General features: G+C 43.1%; 1 protein-coding gene across 11 annotated transcripts in view; it reads left to right on the top strand.

Moving 5' to 3' along the window:
* The window catches only part of LOC137355582 (EVI5-like protein), a 335,643-nt gene that overhangs the window by 22,430 nt on the left and 287,669 nt on the right, over positions 1 to 25,544 (top strand). For 2 of the 11 annotated variants that reach the window (XM_068020851.1, XM_068020849.1), the window contains exon 1: positions 20,618 to 20,832. The exons of the other annotated variants lie outside the window; for them this stretch is intronic. The gene's annotated coding sequence lies outside the window, so the exon portion shown is untranslated. Of the gene's footprint in view, positions 1 to 20,617; positions 20,833 to 25,544 lie in introns of those variants that run through there. 11 annotated transcript variants of the gene reach the window in all.

Here is a 25,544-nt window from a genome sequence, read left to right as displayed (position 1 = left end):
ACTCACTGCAGAATACCCAGTCTCTGACCTGCCATAGTATTCATGTGGCTGGTCTAGTTAAGTGTCTGGTGAATGGTGACCATTAGGATGTTGATGGTGGCGATTCAATATTGGCAATGCCACTGAATGTCAAGAGGAGGTGATTAGTCTCTACTGTTGGTGATGGTCATTCCCTGGCACTTGTGTGACATGAATGTTACTTGCCACTTATCAGCCCAAGCCTGAATGTTGTCTAGGTCTTGCACATGAGCACAGACTTCCGGGCCATGTGTTTACAGGTTGTGGTGAAATACAGCTCTACTGTTGGTCCACAGCACCTCATGGATGTCCAGTTTTGAACTGCTATATCTGTTCTGAATCTATCCCATTTAGCACAGTGGTTGTGCAGCACAACACAATGGCAGTGTCCTCCCTGAGGATGGGCCATAGTCTTCGCAAGGACTGTGCGATTATCACTTCTACTGACATGGATAGCCACTCCAGGCGCTGCTTCACAAACCACTGACCTCTAGGTGTTTACCCATTGTCTCTCAAGACATGGAGGCCAAAGAAGAAGAAGAACATGGATAAATGTATCTACGACAGGTGGATTGGTAAGGATGAGGTCAAGTAGGTTTTTCCCTCTTGGTTCTGTCACCACCTGTCAGAGAATCATAGAAAGTTTAAGGCACAGAAAGAGGCCACTTGGTCTGTCGTGTCTGTGCCAGCTGAAAAACGATCCACCTATTCTAATCCCACCTTCCAGCATTTGGTCCATAGCCCTGTAGATTACGGCACTTGAGGTGCATATCCAGACTCCTTTTGAATGAGTTGAGGGTTTCTGCCTCAACTACCCTTTCAGGCAGTGAGTTCCAGAGCCCCAGGACCCTCTGGGTGAAAAAGTTTCTCCTCATCTCCCCTCTAATTTTTCTGTCAGTCACTTTAAATCTATGCCCCTCATCACTGACCTCTCTGCTAAGGTGAATAGACCCTTCACCTCCACTCTATCCAGGCTCCTCAAAATTTTGCACATTTCAATCAGATCTCCTTTCAGCCTTCTCTATTCCATGGAGAACAACCCTAGCCTATCCAGTCTTTCCTCAGAGCTGCATTTTTCCAGTCCTGGCAACATCCTCGTAAATCTCCTCTGTACCCTCTCTTGTGCAATTATATACTTTCTGTAATGAGGTGACCAAAACTGCAAACAAAGTACTCAAGTTGTGACCCTAACCAATGAGTTATACAGTTTCAGTATAACCTCCCTGCTCTTGTATTCTATATCCCAACTAATAAAGGAAAGGATTCCATATGCCTTTTTAACTACATTATAGACCTGTCCTGCTACCTTTAGGGATCTGTGGACATTCACTCCAAGGTCCCTCAGTTCTTCTATACTTCTCTATTTTCCCATTAATCATGTATTCCTTTGTCTTGTTTGACCTTGCCAAATGCAAGACCTCGCACCTCTCCAGGTTGAATTCCATTTGTCACTTTTCTGCCCATCTGACCAGACCATCACTATCTTCCGACAGCTATCCTCCTCGCTATCAACCACATGGCCAATCTTTGTGTCGTCTGCAAACTTCTTGATTATGCCACCTACGGTAGAAAGAATGAATCATAGAAAGCTTAAGGCACAGGAATAGGCTGCTTGGCCCATCATGTCTATGCGGCCGAAATTCTAATCCCATCTTCCAACATTTATGGAATCATTTACATTTACGTCCAAATCGTTAATATATACCACAGAAAGCAGGGGACCCAGTACTGAGCCCTGCGGAATGCCAGGCTTAGTCTGGCAGATATGTCCTTCAGACTTGTCTAGCTCAGTCAGTAGTGGTACCACTGAGCCACTCTTAGAGGTGGGCATTGCAGTCTCTCACCCAGAGTACATTTTGTGCCCTTGCTGCCCTCAGTGTTTCTTCCAAATAGTGCTCAACATGGAGTACTGGTTTCATCAGCTGAGGGGAGGCAGTAGGTGGTAATCAGCAGGAGGTTTCCTTGCCAATGTTTGACCTGATGCCATGAGACTTCATGGAGGCCAGAGTCAATGTTGAGGATGCTCAGGGCCACTCCCTCCTGACTGTGTACCACTGTGCTGCCACCTCTGGTGAGTCTGTCCTGTCGGTGGGACAAGACATAACCGGGGATGGTGATTGAGGTGTCTGGGACATTGGCTGTAAGGTATGATTCGGTGAGTATGACTTTCAGTCTGTTACTTGACTAGTCTGTGGGAAAGCTTTCCCAATTTTGGCACAAGTTCCCAGTTGTTAGTAAGGAGGTTTTTGAAGGGTCGACTGTGCAGGGTGTGCCTTTGTTTTATTTGGTGCCGAGGTCAATGATAGGCGATCCGCCTGATTTTATTTTTCTTTGACATTTTTGTACTAGTTTGATGTAATGGAGTGGCTTGCTAGGGCAGTTAAGAATCAACCAAATTGTTAAAGGACTGGAGTCACGTGTAAACCAAACTGGATAAGGATGGCAGATTTCCTTACCCCAAGGGCATGAGTGACAATTCGGTAATTTCATGGTGATCGTTACTGAGACTAGATTTTATTCAATCCATATTTAATTTATTTTAAATGCCACCAGCTGCCGTGGACTTGTATTTCCTGATCAGTCCAGGCCTGCCCGGATCCCTGACTAGGTGGAATAGCCATTTGTTGAAAGGGCACTTGCATGCTTGGGTTTTAACTGAGGCGAGTTTTTATCTACCAGAAATTCAAAACTTGTACCTGCCTCCGTTTACCAGCCTAACCTTTCACTGCTTGTAGAAATGCCACTTGCAGCATGAATGACCAGATAGAAACATGCCAAACTGTCTGCAGCCTTTATTGATCTTGCATGTGAATGAGTTGGTTAAAATATAACCATATTTCAGGAAAAATATCTGACTCCTTTTTTGAAAAAAAGGTTGTAAAATAAATGTCTTGCTGAGACACACTCTCAGGTACAAGCTGCTTCTGCACTGTATTTCCTGCTTGTAATGTATTATGTGGGTATTGATTTATACGTTCTAAAAACCTCAATTTTACTGAAATGTGATGGGGAATTGCTGCTTTCAGCAATAGCCTATTAAAGATGGCAAGCATTGCCAGTTTGTGAGTTATTTATTTATTGTGTGTGCAATGTATCCCTGGCCTCACTTGTGAAGGGATGTGTGATGCTTGGGTATTATATACTACCCAGTCTTAAAATATATGGAGCAGAAGATAGGGCAGTACATAACATCAGTAATTTTACAGTCAGTGTATGTACATGCCTGTCTGAGACATGCTTAAGAAATGATTAAAATATTCATTAGCCTTCAATAATGCTCACTATGGGCCCATCCTTTACTGAGATGATGGGATTTTGAGCTTCATTGCAAGTGGAAGTATAATAAAGGCCAGCTGTGTCCCCACATGTGTGTTTTACAGGTGTTATCACTGTGATTTTGCTGGTTACATCGTCCTATCAGTGGGTCACTTGTCCCTTGAACACAGAAAAGAAAAAATGCTGCGTCTTCATCAATGGAGAGGGAGCCTTTTGGTATCTTTCACTAAATGCCTGATGTTGCTGACTGATCAGTACATACTACACAAGCCTAATACTCTCCTCTCCTTGTACTATAACAACACAAAAGAAAAATACTATGGATGCTGAAAATCTGAAATAAAAACATAAAATGCTGGAAATACTTCAGGGGCAGCATCTGTGGAGAAAGACTAATAGTTTAAGATCTGTGACCTTTCTTCAGAACCCTATACTGTCCTACACCAGTGTACAGGTTTAGAAAACTGTTTCTTTAGCAGTATATCCCTATATTTCTCACTTGTGTAACTTGTAGACATCAGCTGTCAAAATTACATCCTTGGAGAGATTCAGGACCAGCTCAGCATGTAATTAGCACTAAGTAAGTGCAGAGTGTAAACAGTCCTCTGAGCTCAGTACGAGATATCTAGACAGTGAAATTGAAATTTTCAAGACTGGGGGCACAGATTTTTTTATTGGGTAAGGATATCAAGGGATAGGCAGATCAATGGAGTTGAGAGACAGATCAACCATGAAGCAATTGAATGGTGGGACAGGCTCGAGGAACAGCAGCTGAGGGTATCGCTGTAACCTCACAGTATGGGATACCCAGATGGAGACTGGGGGGGTTAACGCTGTAACCGCTCAGTGAGATATCCAGACAGCGTCTAAGGGTATCGCTGTAACCTCACAGTATGGGATACCCAGACAGCGACTGGGACCTATTGCTTTAACTTCACAGTATGACATCCAGATAGTGACTGAGGGTATCTAGGGGTGTTACCAGTGTAACCTGATGTAGTATCTTGGAGTAGAAACATCTTTCTTTCTGCTCATTCTGTGGATAAGATGTCTAACTAGCTTTTGAATTCTAATTGTTTCATTTGAACTGGTTCATTTTTCTCTTTCATGCTCCATGTTTATCCCCTGTCCTCTTCCAGTCTGCTTTAAATTTGTTCACTGATGTATTTGCCAGCCCCAATAGAATCTGCTTGGTGCAACTTTTGTCTGTGTCACAGCCTGATTGTGAGTTCAGTGTGACAGTTTTAAATGTAAAAACCTCTGTTTTATTCTAGATTAGAATCTAGCCCCTTCTCTGGCAAAAGGGAGCTCCGTGTTCATGTTTTACCCCTTTTTCATCTGACCCTGTCCAAAGGTTATCCCTGTTATATTCTGCTTCCCTTTATCCCTTTACAAAGTAAATTTATAGATCTCACTGTTCTGTGTTTGCTGTGGATCCTTGAAACCAATTTATTGCCCCAGACTTATTAAAAGCCCCACAAGAAGCTCTGAGCTAGTTTATTTTGTCTGTGTCCTTTTATATTCTCGTTTATCTGCTTGTTCTCCAGCTGCCTGCCTGTTTCACTAACCATTTATTACTGTCATGCCATCTATCTGTACTTTTGACAAGCAATCAAGCAGCCAGCTGTCTGCATCTGTCATCTCATTTGCCAAACTTGTTGACTGATCTATCTCAGTTCCTCTAGAAAAGCAACTGTTTGAAATATTCTAATTTTAAACCTATCATTAGGGGCCTAGCAAGAGTCATCTTTCTTTCTGCTGTCACTTTCAAAAACATTCTGTCCAGGTCGATGTTCAAGGTATGTTTGTGAGCCCAACACATTTTCAGTCAATCTTGGAGTTTGTCATGGACCAGTGCTCTGTTAAAGTGTGATTGGTCAATGCATTCGTTCCAGTGATATACTCATACAAGATATCTCAAATATACACATAACAATACCTTGGCAGCTCACCAGTCCATGATGTCTTTCACCCTCCAGTAAGAAATAGTTCTGATCACATTTACCCATGTTCATTCAACCCCTTTTCCTTCATCCAGCTATCCCAGTGGTTCTCAAACTTTTAGTTTGAAGGACTCCTTTTCAAATGAATTAGTAATCATGGACATGCCCCCCCGCCGCCATTTAAATTACACTATTTTGTACCCATAAAATGAAAGTGTTGCATGTCAAGTGTTTTAATAATGGTTTCAAGAAAACCAATATTTACGCACAGATGTCTGAAGTGGGTGTACCTGCATCTCACTGCAGAATCTGTCTATCCTTGGTGTGATGTTTGATCATTCTTGCAAATCATTCTCCACTTGCCGTTGGGACCTGTGCTTTGTCATCTTTGCTGTCATTAGCAGAAAATGATATTTTGCTAATGTATGTTGTTGTATGAGTACCAATTCTGGGTACTCTGCAGCAGCAAATGCCCAAAACTGGGAAGGTGTTTGTTCCTGAAACCTAATTCTCAGTGAGCAGCTCCTTTTCTGTTATTTCCACTTGGGCGGGCCACATGATGTAGCAAATGTTGAAAATGGATCCCAAGCCCACTCATACTTATCTTTATATTTTCAAACTAAATACAGAGGTACTCTGCTAACATTGCAAGATGAGCAATGATCCTTTCTTTCACACTCTCGACCGTCATTATGTTTCCATTCAGAAACCCAGTCAGTAGCGGGAACATATCTGAAACTCTGATCAGTCTCGTTTTCCAAATCTTGAAATTTCTTCCTAAATGTTGCAGTTTTGTCACTCACTTCGAGTATGGTTGTAACATCCTCTTGCATTGACAGAGTCAGCATATTGAACGAATTAAAAATGTCAGCAAATTATGCAAGTTTCATGATGCATAATTGGTCAGAGCAGTTTTTAACTAGTGTAGGATTGTGCACAGAAAGAAAAGCCAGCAGTTCTTTACAAAGCTCAAAAACTCTGTCAGGACTCTGCCACAAGATAGCCAATGTACTTCAATGTGAAACAGTTTTTCATGTCCTGCGCAAACATCTGAACACAACTTTGCAAACAAGTGTGGATCTGGACTTGGAGCATAGAAAATTTACATCACAGAAGGAGGCCATTTGGCCCATTGTGTCTGTGCCAGCCGAGAAAGAGATCTCCAGCCTAATTCCGCTCTCGGTCTGTAGCCCTGTAGGTTACAGCACTTCAAGTGCATATGATATGATGAGGTTTTCTGCCTCTACTACCTTTTTTAGGCAGCGAGTTCCAGACACCCACCATCCTCTAGGTAAAGAGATTTATCCTCCACTTCCTTCTACCAGTTACTTGAGATTAGTGATCCCTGGCTATTGATCTCTCTAAGGGAAATAAGTCCTTTCTATCCCCTCTAGGCCCTTCATAATTTTATAAACCTCAATTAAATCTCCCATCAGCCTATTTTGTTCCAAAGAAAACAATTCCAGTCTATCCAGTCTTTCCTCACAGCTAAAATTCTCTAGTCCTGACAACAGCTCATAAATTTCCTCCACCCTCTCTAGTTTGATCACAGCCTTCCTGTAATGCAGTGACCAGAACTGCACACAGTACGTCAGCTGTGGCCTAACTAGTACTTTATACACTTGTAACATAACTACCCTGCTCTTATGCTCTATGTCTCGGCTAATAAAGAAAAGTATCTGGTACGTTGCCTTAACTAACTTATCTACCTGCCTTGCTGCCTTCAGGGGTCTGTGGACGTGCGTGCCAAGGCCCCTCTGTTCCTGTATACTTCTCTGTTCTACCATTTTTGCATAGCCTTCTCTAAATGCATCACCTCGCACTTCTCTGGATTGAATTCCATTTGCCATTTTCCTATCTACCTGACCAGTCCACTGATATCTTCCTGCAGTCTACAGCTTTCTTCTTCACTATCGAGCACACACAATTTTTGTATAATCTGCAAATTTCTTAATCATGCTCTCTACATTTATGTCTAAATAGTTGCTATATTACATAAAAGGCAAAGCACCTAGTACTAGAGTCCTGCAGAACCCCACTGGAAATAGCCTTCTAGTCACAAAAGCACCTCTCGGCCATTACTCTTTGCTTCCTGCTACTGAATCACTGGACTAGTAATCTCAAGTCCAGGCTAATGCTTTGGGATCATGGGCTTGAATCACCACAGCAGATGGTGAGATTTGAATTCAATTAATAAATCTGGAATTTAAAAAAAAAATGCTAGTCTAATGGTGACCAGGAAACCATTGTCGATTGTTAAAAACCCATCCTTGCCTGGCCTACATGTGACTCCAGCCCAACAGCAATGTGGTTGACTCTTAAATGCCCTCTGAAATGGCCTTGTAAGCCACTCAGTTGTATCAAACCGCTACAAAGTTGAAGAAATGAAGCTGGACAGACCACCCGGCATCATCCTAGGCACTGGAAACGACAATGGCAAACACAGCCCTGTCGACCCTGCAAAGTTCTCCTTATGAACATCTGGGGGCTCGTGCCAAAATTGGGAGGCTGTCCTACAGACTAGTCAAGCAACAGCCTGACAAAGTCATGCTCATGGAATCATACCTTATAGACAATGTCCTGGACATCACCATCCCTGGTTATGTCCTGTCCCACCAGCAGGACAGACCCACAGGAAGTGGTGGCACAGTGATATACAGGGAGTGGCCCTGGGAGTCGTTAACATCGACTTGAGACTGCATGAAGTCTCATGGCATCAGGTCAAACATGGGCAAGGAAACCTGCTGATTACACCTACTGCCCCCCCGCGCCCCCCCCTCCTCCCCCCCCTTGACTGACGGATCAGTGCTTCTCCATGTTGGAATTGGAAGAAGCACTGAGGGTAGCAAGAACACCGAATGTGCTCTGGGTGGAGGTCTTCAATGTCCATCACCAAGAGTTGCTCAGTAGCTCCACAACTGACAGAGCTTGCTGATTCCTAAAGGACTGTGTCTGTGGCAGATGGAGACAGAACCAACAAGAGGGGAAAAACCTACTTGACCTTATCCTCACCAATCTACCTGTCTCAGATGCATCTGTCCATGACAGTATGGGTAGGAGTGATCACTGTACAGTCTTTGTGCAGTCGAGGTCCCGTCTTTACATTGTGGATACCCACCATCGTGTTGTGTTGCACTACCACTGTGCTAAATGGGATAGGTTTTGAACAGATCTAGCAACTCAAAACTGGACATCTATGAGGCACTGTGGGCCATCAGCAGCAGCAGAATTGTATTCAACCACAATCTGTAACCTCATGGCCCAGCATATTACCCACTATACCATTACCCTCAAGTTGGGGGACAGCACTGGTTCAGGAGGTCATGCCAGGAGCAGCACCAGGCATCCCTAAAAATGAGGAGTCAGCCTGGTGAAGCTACAACACAGGATTACTTGCATGCCAAACAGATTAAGCAGCATGTCATAGACAGGGCTAAGTGATCCCACAGCCAATGGGTCAGATCTAAGCTCTGCAGTCCTGCCATATCCAGTTGTGAATGGTGGTGGAGAATTAAACAACTAATGAGGAGAAGGAGGAGGCTCCATAAATATCCCCATTCTCAATGATGGGGGAGCCCAGCACATTAGTGTAAAAGACCAGGCTGAAGCATTTGCATCCATCTTCAGCCAGCTGAGTTGATGATCCAACTCGGCGGCCTCCTGAGGCATAGAGGCAGAGTTATACAGCACAGAAACAGGCCCTTCGGCCCATCGTGTCCGTGCCGGCCATCAGGTACCTAACTATTCTAATCCCATTTTCCAGCACTTGGCCGGTAGCCTTGTATGCTATGGCGTTTCAAGTGCTCATCTAAATACTTCTTAAATGTTGTGAAGGTTCCTGCCTCTACCACCCCTTCAGGCAGTGCGTTCCAGGTTCCAACAACCCTCTGGGTGAAAACATTTTCCCTCAAATCCCCTCTAAACCTCCTGCCCTTAACCTTAAATCTATGCCCCCTGGTTACTGAACCCTCCACTGAGGGAAAAAGTTTCTTCCTATCTAACCTATCAATGCCCCTCATAATTTTGTATACCTCAATCATGTCCCCCCTCAGCCTTCTCTGCTCTAAGGAAAACAACCCTAACCTATCCAGTCTCTCTTCATAGCTGAAATGCTCCAGCCCAGGCAACATCCTGGTGAATCTCCTCTGCACCCTCTCCAGTGCAATCACATCCTTCCTATAGTGTGTTGACCAGAACTGTACACAGTACTCCAGCTGTGGCCTAACTAGCGTTTTATATAGCTCCATCATAATTTCCATGCTCTTACCTTTATTAGCGGAGGCATAGAATATAAGTATTCCATATGCCTTCCGAACCCAGCATCACAGATGCCAGTCTTCAGCCAATCCAATTCACTCTGCGTGATATCAAGAAACGACTGAAGGCACTGGATACTGCAAAGGCTATGGGCCATGACATCATTCTGGTACTAATACTGACGATTTAAGCTCCAGAACTAGCCATGCCTCTCGCCAAGCTGTTCCAGTACAACAACAACACTGGCATCAACCCAGCAATGTGGAAAATTGCCCAGGTGTACTGTCCACAAAAAGCAGGGCAGTAATTTTCGGTTTGGATTTGTCCTATAAGTCCACTCTCGATCGTCAGTAAAGTGATGGAAGGAGTCATCGACAGTGCTGTCAAACAGCACTTGCTTAGCAATAACCTGCTCAGTGACGCTCAGTTTGGGTTCCGCCAGGGCCACTCAGTTTCTGACCTCATTACAGCCTTGGTCCAAACGTGGACAAAAGAGCTGAACACCAGAGTGAGAGTGACTGCCCTTGACATCAAGGTAGCATTTGACCGAGTATGACATCAAGGAACCCAAGCAAAACTGGAGTCAATGGGAGTCTGAGGGAAAACTCTCCGCTGGTTGGAGTCATACCTAGCACAAAGGAAGATGGTGTGGTTGTTGGAGGTCAATCATCTCCGTCCCAGTACATCAGTGCAGGAGTTCCTCAGTGCAGTGCCCTCAGCCCAACCAACTTCAGCTGCTTCGTCAATGACCATCATAAGGTCAGAAGTGGGGATGTTCGCTGATGATTGCACGATGTTCAGCACCATTCGTGACTCCTCAGGTACTGAAGCAGCCCATGTCCAGATGCAGCAACACCTGGACAACATCCAGGCTTGGGCTAAGTGGCAAGTAACATTTCACCATATAGGTGCCAGGCAATGACTCTCTCAAACAAGAGAATCTAACCATCTCCCCATGACATTCAGTGTCTTTACCATTGTTGAATCAGCCATTAGGGCGGCACAGTGGCGCGGTGGTTAGCACTGCAGCCTCACAGCTCCAGGGACCTGGGTTCGATTCCGGGTACTGCCTGTGTGGAGTTTGCAAGTTCTCCCTGTGTCTGCGTGGGTTTTCTCCGGGTGCTCCGGTTTCCTCCCACAAGCCAAAAGACTTGCAGGTTGATAGGTAAATTTGCCATTATAAATTGTCACTAGTATAGGTAGGTGGTAGGGAAATATAGGGACAGGTGGGGATGTTTGGTAGGAATATGGGATTAGTGTAGGATTAGTATAAATGGGTGGTTGATGTTCGGCACAGACTCGGTGGGCCGAAGGGCCTGTTTCAGTGCTGTATCTCTAATCTAATCTAAAAATTATCAACATCCTGGGGGGCAGGGGGTCACCATTGACCAGAAACTGAACTGGACCAGGCACATAAATACTGTGGCTACAAGAGCAGGTCAGAAGCTAAGAATTCTGCAGTGAGTAACTCACCTCCTGACTCCCTTAATGCCAGTCCACCATCTACAAGGCACAGGTCAGGAGTGTGATGGAATACTCTCCACTTGCTTAGATGATTGCAGCCTGAGCAACACTCAAGCTCAACGCTATCCAGGATAAAGCAGCCTGCTTGATTGGCACCTCATCCTCCAAAGCCAACCTTGACTCCCTCTACCACTGATGCACAGTGGCAGCAGTGTGTACCATCTACAAGATGCACTGCAAGAACTCACCAAGCCTCTTTCGACAGCACCTTCCAAACACGCGACCTCTACCACCTGGAAGGACAACGGCAGCAGATGCATGGGAACACCACCACCTACAAGTTCCCCCTCCAAACCACACACCATCCTGACTTGGAAATATATCGCTGTTTCTTCACTGTGGCTGGGTCACATTCTTAGCAATGCTGTTGGTGTACCTACACCCCAAGGACTGCAGCGTTGCAAGGAGGCAGCTCACCACCACCTTGGAGGGCATTTATGGATGGGCAATAAATGCTGGCCTAGCCAGCGACATCCATATCCCACGAACAAATAAAAAAAAAGCCAAGTTTGGATCCAACTTGCCACCTTCCTTTTGGATCCCATGGGCTTTTACTTTTCTAGCCCATCTACTAAAGGCCTGCTTGGGTCTGCAAAAAAAAAAACCCGAGCCCGATGGAACCACATCTGATCTGAGCCCGACCCGGGCCGAGTCCTTCCATTTTTTTTTTCCCCCATGCCCAACCCGACCATCAGTTAACCTACCTTCGATTTTTCGCTTTGTTGCTTATCTGCACAAGCTTAAAATAACTAACAAAACCACCTTTCTAGTCCAAAAAATTAAATTAACAGTGGAGCCACTCACCTGTGATAGTGGGTCCGACCTGGCCCGACCCGGACCTGGAAGCGCAACCCGATCCGAACCTGACATGTCGGGTCCTGTCTGGTTCGGATCAGGTAGCAGGCCTTTACCGTATACCATGTGGACTTTACAAAATTGTGAAAGCTGTCACAGCTGCATTTACCACAGCATGTTATTTGGGTTCCATTCTTCAAAGCAAGGGTTTGGCAATGTGACATACAATGTGTCATGATTACCTGTGGTTTTCTGGCTCTTGTAATAACACCACTCCAGTGATTGTCATAGCCTCCCAGGGAAGGCTAACAGCTCTTCCGTTTGCAGATGGCTATTTCACTAAGATGCCTAGATGCAAGACATCAACTTAAACTCGCGGAATGCAGTATAACTGCAGAATAGGCCAAAGATTTTTGTCAGCTAAAGTTTTAAAAACTCTATAAACAAAGCAGATATTTTCCTCGTAGCTGCCATAGCGAAATTTCTCTCTTGACGCGCTTCATGCTGACAGCAAAAGGGTGGGACCATGTTTAAACTGGCTGCATGTGACCAGAAAGCACTCCTTGGATTGGCTGATTTCTTTCACTTCAGTCATCAGCTGCATGTTTGCACGTATTTGAAATATTCCCGTGGTAGTGCTGTGATGGTTGCATGAGATGAAGTGCTCATCGGAGCGATGGGCAGTCACAGGTTTGGCAAATGTGCAGCTAATAACTGCAATTAACTGTGCAGACCCCTTGGAGAGTCTTTGCTAACCCCCGTTTGAGAATTACTTATCTATCAATCTGATCTTGAATGTTTGCATAATTTCTGCATTAGCAAATAACCTTGGAAGTAAAATCACAATTCATTGTCAAGAAGTTTCTCTTGCAACCTGTACATACAAGTTACAAAAATAGATACTTATTTTTCTAATGGACTTTCATCAACTAAACCAGTGGTTCTTGAAGTGTGCTGGGTCCCTGAGGGTCCTCCAGGTACTTTGTGGGCTGGTCCAAAATATGGGTCACTGAAGCTGGTATTGGACTATAAAGGTTTGACTTATTTTGGCTCCATGTATGGTCTGAGTATCGTAGACTCACTGATGCAGCTCTGAAGCACTTGCTGTCACTCCCAACTGTATATAACTGAGATCAGATTTTCAGCACCTGTGGGGCTGAAAACAGAGCATAAACTGGCTGAATGGGAGCCTGACATGAGACTAAAGCTCTCCAGCTTGAAACCAGAAATCACCTTATTGGTCTTTCATCAAAAGCAGTGCCTTTCCAGTAATTCTGATTTTTTTGTGGTGGCAAGCAAAAGTGGGTTGAATAGGTGGTCTTTGGGGTTTGTTGCCCTGCCTAAGTGGTCCGCGGACAAAAAATGTTTGAGAACTAAACATTCTGCTCTCTTGTGCCCATTGTATTTTTGAATCCTACTCAGTATGTGGTTAAACCAACTTGCTTCCCATGTCTGTCTGTCAAGTTGATCAATTCGAGTTTGCTTGACTTGCATCAAATCTTATGTTGGTATCTTTTTTGAATTAGGTAGATGGGAATGTGACAGTGAGCATCCGTAACTACTTGATAAACTTCCAGGCTACCTATTGGCCTTGGTGTGTTTTGTCTCATGGTTCCTCATTATTGCATACAATGCATTTCCATTTATCTTTTATAGTATCCTTTTTAATTATATTTGCATTTTGTTCTGGTGCTTGTTAACCTGTTGTGACTCTCGATCCTTTTTTAATATGACTGTAACCTATAGTGGGAAGGTGGAACCATATCAATGATCGGGTGTAACAGACTGAAAAGGGAACGTTTCACTAAAGTAATAGGAAGCTGGATAAACTTAATTGAACAAGCTGCCCCTTGTATAGGTATACATAGATTCATTATGCTTACTTTAGCTTCTCTGATGAATTTGTACTTTATAAGATGAACATGCAGTCTGAAAACAAATGTTTGCTGAGCTCCATGTAAATGATGCTACTCTGCAATAGTTTGTCTAACTTTTGTATTTTATCACTATCAGTGCAGCTTCTTTTTGCCACTCAAAATTTACATTCTTACTGGCACAACTAAACCAATAAATGAAAAGGCTTGAGGGACCTTATGGCTTGTTTCAGGCCCTATTTCTTATTTCTTATGTTCCAGAACCAAGTTCATCTTTTTAAAGTGGAAAATCACATTTTGCAGCATCTTGCATTCTGAAATCCAGCTAAATTCTATATCTTGAAGGAAACTTCTTTTATGAATTTTTAATAACTTGGGATGACGAGTTGGGGAATGGATAATGAATGGAGGAGGGGGCTGGGGAATGGATAATGAATGGAGGAGAGGGCTGTTGATGCAGGGGAATGGATAATGAATGGAGAGAGGACTGTTGGTGTAGGGGAATGGATAATGAATAGAGAGAGGACTGTTGGTGCTGCTGAGGTGATGTCTGAGACCTTGTGTTTGCATCAGTTACTTAGGAAGGCGGAGCACTACTACTTGGACTATTACAGTATTAAAGCTCCCTCTATTTTGTTCCAGCAATGTGCCTCCTATCCTATCTGTTGAGCGAGATTTATTCTAGAGATTAAAGGACCATGCTGATTTTACCTGCCAATCCTCGGGCAACTACTCATTTTCTACTTGTTTCGGGACCTAAATGAAAGCTAATTGGTACGGAGTAGTGGTATCAGAGGTAGGAGATTTAGTCGGGATTCGAGGGGCATTTTTCACATGGAGATCTGGAAATTATTACCTGAAAGGATGGTAGAAGTAGAACCCCCACATAACATTTAAAAAAAAATGCTTGGATGTGCACTTGAAGGCTACAAACAGCTGGAAAGTGGGATTAGGCTGGATGGCAGCTTGTTGGCAGGCATGGATATGATGGGCCAAATGACCTCCTTCTGTGCTGTAAATTTATATCAAAAGTTCTGTGTTTTTTTCCACCAGACCCATTTGGTATGCTACTGGCGAAGAGGAATTGTATAGTCAGTGTGGGTGTATGTTGAATGCCAGCTTTGGATGGAGTGAAGGGCAATACGTAAATGATATGTATTTTATCTGCAGAAAATGCAGGGCCACCCAAGAGTTGTGATGGTGTGATAATGGGACCAGTGGGATGTGGTTATTTGATAAACATTCCATCCATTTCCATATGGAAAAGAGCACTGCTCCACCTTTATGTTTCGCCCAAAGTTTGACTTTGTTTCATGTTAACCTTGGTTTACTTGTATGGCCCCTGTCCAGTGCAGTGCTTTATATTGGAGAGAAACAAATGTCCTATCCAGGTCAAAACCATTCCAGCAAGATACTCTGATTAAAGGCCTGTTCGGGTCTGCAAATGAAACACAACCCAAGCCTGAGAGAGCCACGTCCGATCTGGCCCGAGTCCTTACATTTTTTCCCGCGCCCAGCCCAACCCAACTGAATCAATTAACCGAGCTTCCATTTTTCACTTTTTAAGCTTGTGCAGGTAAGCAACAGAAACTAACTGGACTTGAAAGGTTGTTTTAAAAAGTACATTAAGATTGGAGCCACATACCGAAGATTGTTACCATAGAAGTTAGTGATTGGTCGCTAGTTAAACAGAAACCTATGGAATTGTGCCTAGACAGGTTGTCCCACTACACAGTAAGTTGAAATACCAAGCAGAGTAGGAGGCACACTTCAAAAGATCTGTGGTTTCCAGTCTTTCACTAACACAATTGTAATGCAAGGCTGTTAGCATTAAGAGTGTGTCCGACCCCGAAGAGCGACCCGAACCCGACCGGTGTCATCGGGTCCCGTCTGGTTCAGGTCAGGTAGCCATGCTCTAACTCTGATATGTTTGTTCAGTTTTTTTTTAGTTGACTGAATTTTTCAACACTGTTGCAAAAGTAGCAATATATAAAACCATGAAGGTACAGCCCACCTCTCTGGAATGCAACTCCCCTGCTAATCAGTAGACATCTTTAGATTCTGCTGCTGGTATTTATAGTGTTAGTTCATCTCAATTTGTTCTTCAATTGAGCTACTTTTATTGACAATCTTGGATCTTGTGTGTATATATATCAAAGGGATTGATATACAGAATTTTTAAATGGTCAGACTAGAAAATGTTGGTATTCAGAGGGACCTGGGTATACTTGTACTTAAATCACAGGAAGTTAACATGCAATATAGCAAATAGTTAGGAAAGCAAATGGTATATTAGCCTTTATTACAAAGGGATAAAGAAGTCTTACTGCAAATAGAGGGCCTTGGTGAGACTGCACTTTGGAGTATTGTGGACAGTTTTGGTCTTCTTGCCTGGGAGTCACCATTGACCAGAAACAACTGGACCAGCCACGTACATGCTGTAGCTACAAGAGCACGTCAGAGGCTAAGAATTCTGCAGAGCGTAACTTGCCTCCTGTCTCCCTAATGCCTGTCCACCATCGACAAGGCACAAGTCAGGAGTATGATGTAATACTCTCCACTTGCCTGGATGGGTGCAGCTCCAGCAACACTCAAAGCTCGAAACCATCCAGGACAAAGCAGCCTGCTTGATTGGCACCCCATCCACCACCTTCAACATTCACATCCACCACTGGCACACAGTGGCAGCAGTGTGCACCATCTACGAGATGCACTGCAGCAACTCACCAAGCCTCCTTCGAGAGCACCTTCCAAACCTGCGACCGCTACCACCTGGAAGGACAAGGCCAGCAGATGCATGGGAACACCACCACCTGCAACTGAGATTGTCCTATGAGGAGAGATTGAGCAGACTAAGTCTATCTTCCCTATAATTTAGAAGAATGAGAGGTGCTGTCATTGAAACATATAACATTCTTACAAGGTTTGACAAGGTAGATGCTGAGAAGTGGTTTCCCTTGACTGGAGAGTGTAGAGGGGTCACAGTCTCAGAATAAAGGTTCAGCCATTTAGGACTGGGATGAGAAATATTTTCACAAAAGGGTTGTAAATCTTTGGAATTCTCTATCCAGGGAGCTTTGAATGCTCAGTTGTTGAGTATATTTAAGACAGATGGATAGATTTTTGGATAGTAAGGGAATTGAGGGATATTGGGATAGCGCAGAAAGGTGAAGTTGAAGTAGAAGATCTTAATGAATGGCAGAGCAGACTTGAAGGTGTGAATGGCTAACTCCTGCTTCTATTTTTATCTTGTTATGACCCGGTGAGAAAGTAGTCTAGGGGTCCCTCTCAACCTTCACCTAGTCTGATGGTAACAGGGTTTAATTTTAAAGACAGTATGTTTTTAGCTCCCCCTTGGTGAATCCTTGTTCATCGCTTTCTAATTATAAGGCAAAGAAACCAGCACAAACAGGCTTTCTTCGGTTTAAAGAAGAAAAGTTGAAATTTATTAAACGTGAACTTAAATTCGGTTGATGCCTACGGATACGCAATACGCCCACGCCAGCATGCATATGTGATGCATGCATGCAAATAGAGACAGAAAAGGGCAGAAGAAAAATAAAGTGGAAAAGTTTGAGGTAATATCTGGAGTTTTTGTTACGGTCTTAGAGCTCTCTGTAGAGTCTCTGATTGTAGGTAGATCTTGCTTTTTGTTGGGGCCCAGTATTCTTAAACCTTGTTCGCTGCAGTAGACTTTTCCCTCTTGGGGTTCATGTGTCTTCAGTGAATTCAGAGGCTTGTGAGAAAGAGATGGGATCCGACAGGAGAGCGATCTTCTCAGTCTAGGAGCAAAAAGTCTTTGAATTCAAACTGTTTGTACAATTCAGAAAACCACAGGTTGACAAGCAGGTTAGTCATGTGAGTAACTGATCTGACCACGTCTTGGATTGTATCACCTTAGCAATCTCTGGAATGCTCCTCTTACACACAATACCTGGTGATCAAGGTCCATGGTGAGTTCAATGTGTCAGGGAATGGTCCTTTGTCCTTCCAATCACTGTCTGTTAATATGCAAATGTCTTTTCCAGCCAAGGCTGATTTATTTAACAAGTCCTTTCTTCACTCCAGTAACAGTTTAAAATCAATGTTCATGACAAAATTAATGTGGTTCATTCGTGGCAGGTAGGGGCCTAGCATGACATTGTATTCTTATAGTATTACTTTCAGAAGTGCTACAGTGTAACATACCTGTTTTAATCTTTGCCTGCATGTTGATGAGGTTTGAAATATAAGGATATAATTCTTAATTTTAGTGGAAAGATACTGTTTTGATGGGTGGACAGGGAGAGAGATGGGGAGGTCCCCTCTCCGTAGTGTTTAAGCTCCTAATTTGTCTCTGGTGTTGATGTTGCATGCTGAAATGTGATTCTTTGCTCCAATCCCCTTTTGAAAGCCACAATTGAATCTGCCTGCGCCACACTCTCGGCCACTGGTTGGACAATGCATTTCAGATCTTACCCACTCAATGCGTTTTTTAAAAAAAAAACCTTTTCCTCATGTTGCCTTTGGTTCTTTTGCCATTCACCTTAAATCAGTGTGCTCTAGTTCTTGACTCTTCCATCGGGAACAGTTTCTCCCTATCTACTCTGTCCAGACACTTCATGGTTTTGAACACCTCTATCAAATCTCTCCTCAACTTTCTCTTCTTCAAAGAGAATAGCCCCAGCTTCTGCCATCTATTCTCATAACTGAAGTCCCTCATCCCTGGAACCATATTCGTAAATCTTTTCTGCACCCTCTCTAAAGCCTTAGCATCCTAAACTGTGCTGCACAGAATTGGACGCAATACTCCTGTTGAGGCCTAATAACCTTCTTTATTTTTTTTATGCTATGCCTCTACTTGTAAAGCTCACAATCCTGTATACCATTTTAACCACTTTCTCAACCTGCTTTGCCACCTTCAATGATTTGTGCACATATACCCCCTTCACACTTCTCTGCATTAAATTTTATCTGCTACATGTCCGCCCAATCCACCAGCCTGTCCATGTCCTCTTGAAGTCTATCGCTATCCTCCTCGCAGTTCACAATACTTCCAAATTTTGTCATCTGCCAATTTTGAATTTGTGTCCTGCACGTTTACGTTTAGGTCATTAGTATAGATCAAGAAAAGCAATGGTCCCAATACTGATCCCTGGGAATCCCCTAGAGGCGGGCTATTTGGTCCAGCGTATCTGTGCTGCTCTTTTAAGGTTCCATTCAGATGTCCTCTTACATTTATCAAAAAAAATCCTCCTTCATTTTAAAAGCCTTTAGAGATTCTCCTTCCAGATTTCTGTTAGGACATTCCAAATATGTACAACCCACTGAATTTAAAATAAATTCTCCTAACCACTTCCTTTTTTCTTTTGATTTTAAATTTATACCCCCTAGTCATTGACTCTCACCGAGTGGAAATAGTTTTTTTTAATCAAAGCCCAGAATAATTTTGCTCACCTGTTATAGAATCATTTAATGGTTACAGCACAGGAGGATGCCATTTGGCTTGTTGTATCCGTGCCAGCTTGCTAGTGCAGCTCAGCTACTCCCACTACCCTGCCCTTTCCCTGTAGCCCTGGAAATTTTTTCTCTTCAGGTGCTCATCCAATTTTCTTTTGAAAGTCACGACTGAATCTGTCTGCCTCCACCACAGACTCAGGCAGTGCTTTCCCGATCCTAACCACTCACACTAAAAAGTTTTTCCTCATGTCGCCATTGTTTCTTTTGCCAATCACCTTAAATTGGTGTGCTCTGGTTCTCGACCCTTCTGCTAATGGGAACAATTTCTCTCTACTGTCTAGATCTCTATGGTTTTCACTAATCTATCCATGTAACTGAAGTCCCTCATCCCTGGCACGATTCTCATTTCTGCACCCTTTCTAAAACCTTCACATCCTTCCTAACATAAAGCTTCAGTTGAGGCCAAAAGTGTTTTATAGAGGTTGATCTTAACTTCCTTGCTTTTGTACTCGATACATAAGGCCCAGGATCCCATATGTTCTGCCACTTCAACAATTTGTGTACATATATTGCAGGTCTCTGTTCCTGTACCTCCTTTAGAATTGTATCCTTTATTTTATACTGCCTCTCTTCATTCTTCCTCCCAAAATGTATCTCATCAATTCACACTTCTCTGCATTAAATTTCACCTGCTATGTGTCCACCCATTCCACCAGCCCGTTTATGTCCTATTGAAGACTATCGCTGTCCTCCTCACAGATCACAATACTTCCAAATTGTCATCTGCAAATTTTTTTAATTTTTCCTTGTAAACCAAAGTCTAGGTCATGAATATAGATAAAGGAAAAGCAGTGATCCTATTACCGATCCCCGGGGAACCCCCCACTGTATGCCTTCCCTCAGTCTGAAAAGCAACCTTTCACCGCTACTCTGTTTACATCACTCAAACAATTTTGTATCCATGCTGCCACTGTCCCTTTGATTCCACAGGCTTCAACTTTGCTGGCAAGCCTATTATGTGTGTCACTTTATCAAAAGCCTTTTGGAAGTCCATGTACACCACATCAACTGCATTGCTCTCATGAACCATCTCTGTTCCTTCATCAAAAAATTTAATCAAGTTGGTTAAACACAGGAAGCTTCCAGCTGCTGATTACTATCCAGGTTCTCCTGCTGCATAGTGTCTGGAAAGATCAGGGTGGGGTGCAGTTGACCACCCCATCCAAGTTTCAGTTGCCTGGTTCCGCTTGAACTATAGCAGTGGGTGCCTTCAGCAGACAGAAGGGAACGTTTCCATACAACCTCATTATTTACAAGCAAAGCTCATGGGGCGTTTACAGGGACTCCCCAGAGTGCTGACAATCATTGTTCCAAAAGTACAGAAAAAAATCAACAGGAAGCCACAAGCTGTTTTCTGTGTAAAACTGTATGCTTTAAAGTAGCTTTTAGCCGGAATCTGCACAATTCTATAGATAAAGCACTGATAAAGTGTTGACACTTGGCATAGGTCCTGTGGCTGCAATTGCAAAACTGTGGAAATACAGCTATTATATACATCTGAGGGGTATCTGGATTTTCGGTTCTGCAGGAAATTGCAGCAAACAGAAGATTTAGTCCAGTGTGCTTGTGTCAAGGTGCTAGACGTGAAAGGACAGTGTTTTAATCTACTGTCAACCTGTTCCCATTTTTAATTCGTGAATTTTGTTGTAAGTAACTGGGTGTGAATCATTTTGAAGGTTTTGCCTATTTTAAATGTGTGAAATGCTCCAAGTAGAAAGAGACTACCGTTGGCTGCTATGGGAAGGGAGAGAGATTGAGAGTATTATACCATTTTTTTAATGTTTATTCAGCTGCTCGATTAAACAGCTCAGTAACAGCTTCCAAGCATGTCAACAGCAACCTTTGTTCTGTAGTTTCTTGAACATTCCAATGCAAATGTTAAAATTAATTCTGTGCCAAAAATGATATTTTGTTCATAGTTTCCCTTGTTTTTGCTTAGTTTTAAATGTGTTAAGCTCCACACTCAAAATGGAGGTTGTACCTTTACTGTAATTCAGCGTATTTGATTTACAGTCTTGGGGTCTGTCTGAAGGGGGCAAAGCATTTTGACATACTCTTGTGTTAATTGCAAAGTTACTGATGAATAGTGTGCCACAAGAACAGATCTTATCAGTCAGAGTAGGCTTCAGGAAGAGTTTGCTTTTCTTCAGTTAAGTTAAAAGGTGTTCTGCATCATGTCCTTCTAAGTTGAAATATTCAAAATGCCCAGAGCCTGATGGTATGTATCCATCAACACCCACTGGGCTTATCCTTCATACCTTTATTTATAAGTTATAAATATTGGCATTGTTTAATAAATTATCTGAATAACTGGCTTTCAAAGCGGGTGCCTGAGAATGAAATTCGGCTCAATTTTGGTAAGTAGCTTGGTTTGTCCTGCCAGGGTGTGTGGGGTTAAACTAAGCTCTGGAATTACAAAAATTGTCTGTATTCGTTTTTCACTGAGGAGCATGGTTACTCGTATCTTTCAGAAATAGATCATCTCGAGCTTTGTAAGAACCCAAAAGGTCTTACCTAATTTATTTGATAACTCCTTATATAAATGTCACCAGAACAACCCAAACCTACTCTACCTCACTGTCAAAGAAAATAACCTCTGAACATCTTTATAGTGCCCCCATTGATTTCTACAGTTGTTTTTCATCTACCTTCAGTGATTAGGTCCCATTCGATTGCTTATAGTTTTTCATTTCCACTCTCCCCACCTCCCTGCTGCTTTTGTTTGTGCACCAGTTATTTCCATTTGGCCTCAAATCTGCAGGCCATGAGTTTAAGCATACCTTGCACGCATCTGGGCTTTCAGTTCATTACTATCTCTCATTAGAATGCCTGAACATTTACTTTTGCACCCTCTGCTTGGCTAAATCATCCTACTGTAAAATTATCTCTGAGCAGAAACCATTCCAAATTCCTGTTCCCCATTACCAATTATCTACTTTTATCCTCTACTTACTCTAGCCCCCAATCTTGCATCCTGCACTTAACTTCATATTGCTTATGGACTTCTTCACAATCAAGTTACAGCCATCGTCCTCTGCTGCCCCTGACTCTAGTCCCTTGTTCTTTCCATGTTCCAAGTCATTTTCCTACACCAGTCTTATTAGATGGTTTTCCCCATCTGTCCCTTTGCTCTCACCAAATCATATTTTCCTATGAAGCCTACGATTTCCCCTGACACATTCCCACTCAATTTTTCCTCTTTTTTTTTTGCTGTCATCATCTCCCACTCCTTTTAAAACTACATTGTCACCCCTTCAAAATAAAAACCTACCATAAACCTTTACATGCGCTCCATTTATTGGCTATCTGTTATTGTCCCTTTTTATGTACTGGAATGTATTGTTGCCCTCCAGCCATGAAGCGATCTCTCTCACTACATGCCTGTCGAGACTTGGCAATCTGGTCTCTCTCCTATATGGTCTCTGGCTATAGCACAGAATATGAACAATATCACTAATGACATCCTCAATGATTGTGCCACAACTTTTTTCTCTACTGATCCTTTTGGGATTTCAGCTGCCTCTGACACTATTGATCAATATGTTTGCCAGTGTCCCTCCTTAGCAGTCCATCTACTTGGTGCTGCTGTCTCCTGGTTCCATTCACACTTGTGCCCAAGACAGCGTTCCATACCTTCCAATGATTTCTCCTCCCTTGTCTGCACAGTCATCTTGGTTGTACCGTCAAGCTCCGCACTTGGTTTCTTCCTCTTTACCGTCTGTAAACTGGCCTTTAGCAGTAAGGTATCGGATTCCACGTGTACATTATCCAGCTTTAACTGTTCATCACTTCATTTATTCCTCGACGGCCCAGTTATCTCTTGCAATATCAAGTCTCGGGTGAATCAAAGTTTTCCTCAAAATTTGAAGCTGTCCTTTTTGGTGCCAGTCATCTCCTTTGTGTCTCACCTCCTAACTCCGTCACCTTCCCACTTGTCTCCAAGTTTGGTAGTTGGAAACCTTGACTTATCACTTGACCCAGCATTTAGTTCTACTACTAAAACTGCAGTTTTCACCTTGGAAACTTCACCTGTGTCTGCTCTACCTCTTTGCCAATATTGTTAAACCTCTAAGCTATGTATTTATCACCTTCAGCTAGTCAGCCCCTCTGCTTCTGTTAATTTCAGCTCTCAGAATGATACTGTCCATTTCTATCGCACGTATTTCCATTCCTTCAGATGCTTCCACAGCTTCGTCCCAGCATTTGCCTTGGTGACATCCCTCAGCTCTATGTAACATTTTCACCGATCCACTACTTGTTTCCTGTACGCTCTCCTCCATCAGTGGCTGCTGTTTCATCCACTGTGTGCATTGAAATCTTCCCGAAACCCCTCTTCAGCACCTTTCATGCCTTTAAAAGTTTCTTCAGGCATTTCTCTTTATAACCTATATTGTATTCAGTCTCAATGTTCTTCACTCCTGCTTTGTGACCACTTTTTTAAAATCTAAATGGTCTGCGATGCCTTTCTGTAGTCAGGAACATTACATTGAGTCAACAGCACTGAAACAGGCCACTTGCCCAACTGTTCTGTGCTCCACATGAGTATCCTTCCATCTCTCTTCATCTAACTCTTGGTCTATGTTCCACATGAGATTCCCTCCATCCTTCCTTACTTAGGTATTAGTATATCCTTCTATTCCTTTTTCCCTCATGTGCTTTTCCAGCTTCCCCGAAATGCATCTATGCTATTAGACTTGACCACTCCTTGTAGCGAGTTTCATATTCTCATCATGGGTAAAGAAGTTTCTCATGAATTCCCTTTTTGAGACTTTCAGGGAATTGGGTAATTATTTGAAGGAGAAAATACATGCAGGGATATGGGGAAAGAGCAGGATTGCTCTTCTAAGGAACAGATTGCAGACTCGATGGGCCAAATAGCCGCCTTTGTGGTGTACTGTTCTTCTATGTCGGGCCCCTAGTTTTGGTCTCTCCCTACCAAACACCAACCCCCCCCCCCCCCACCACAAGTGGAATCATCTCTATGTTTGTCTTATCAAACCTCTTCTTTGTTTTAGAGAATTCTATTAGGTCATCCCTTAGCCTTCTCTTTTCTGGAGAAAGGAGCTCCAGTCTGTTCAGCCTTTTAAAAAGGACAAAAGCTTTGCATTCATCACGCACCTTTCACAACAGGACATCCCAAGGCATTTTATAGCCAATGAAATACATTTGAATTGTTGTCACGGTCACAACATAGGAAATGTGGCAGCTGATTTGCCCACAGCAAGCTCCCACAAGCAGCAATGTGATAAGTAACAGATAATCTGTTTTTGTGATAATTGAACGACAAAGATATTGGCCAGGACGACAGGCCTAATTCCCCTGCTCTTCTTTGAAATGGTGCAATGGGATCTTTTATGTCCACCTGAGCAGACAGACAGAGCCTTGGTTTAACGTCTCATCTGAAGGATGCCACCTCTGACAGTGCAGCACTCTGTCAGTACTGCACTGGAGTGTTGGCCTCAATTTTTATGCTCAAGCAGTGGGACTTGGACCCACAGCCTTCTGACTTAGAGGTGATAAGTATATCCTCCCAGTTCTGTTATCATCTTTGTGAATCTTTTTGCACCTCTGCAATCTCTCTTTTATGATATGAAGACCAGAACTGCGAATATGTAGTCCAATCATTAAAATGCAAATAGCTTGTATCCAGACATCTAGTGCAGTATCGTACTTTGCTAGCTCACCAATGTTGCTTTTACTGTAAATCTGTTTCTGAATTCGTGATTGGCTGATGTCTCTTCTGAAGTCACATGAGACGTGATGAATCCTGTGCACTATCCAGTAACAAATTTATAATAAAAGGGAGGGTTGCTTACCCTGTGGCATCCTCTATCCTAGTTATGAAACATAAGGTTCAGTTGTGGAGCACAGGCGCTCACGCATGGGCATTGCCCTCAATAGTAAAGTATGAGAAATAAGCATAAATTCTGATGGTTGTGTATCTAGTTGCAGGTTATTAAAGGATGAGAGTTTGGCTAAAGGTCTTTAACCTATCTTGCTTGAGTCAGGTGCATGGTGCAGTGATTTCTTTGGTAGGGTAGAAAATAATTTTTAGAAGTGAGTGAACCATGCATGTTATAAACCAAGAAGCATCAAGAAAACAGTGGTCTTGGGACAAGGTGTTGCATCTCTGCCTCTGATCACACTAAATAACACCCCACTGGAAGTGGTTAGCAAATTCTTCTACCAGTGACCGACAGTTTGTCTCTTGATGCAGAGCTCGATATGTGCATAGAGAAAGCAGCCACCTATGGCCGACTTGCAAAACGCACATGGGATAACCCCAAGCTGACCCTTAGGACCAAGCTGATAGTTTATAAGGCCTGAGTTCTCAGCACCTTGCTGTACGGCTGTGAAA

This window comes from Heterodontus francisci, chromosome 43 (assembly GCF_036365525.1).
Source record: "Heterodontus francisci isolate sHetFra1 chromosome 43, sHetFra1.hap1, whole genome shotgun sequence".
In the NCBI taxonomy this organism is placed as follows: Eukaryota; Metazoa; Chordata; class Chondrichthyes; order Heterodontiformes; family Heterodontidae; genus Heterodontus; species Heterodontus francisci.
This window is presented reverse-complemented; position numbering and strand designations above follow the sequence as displayed.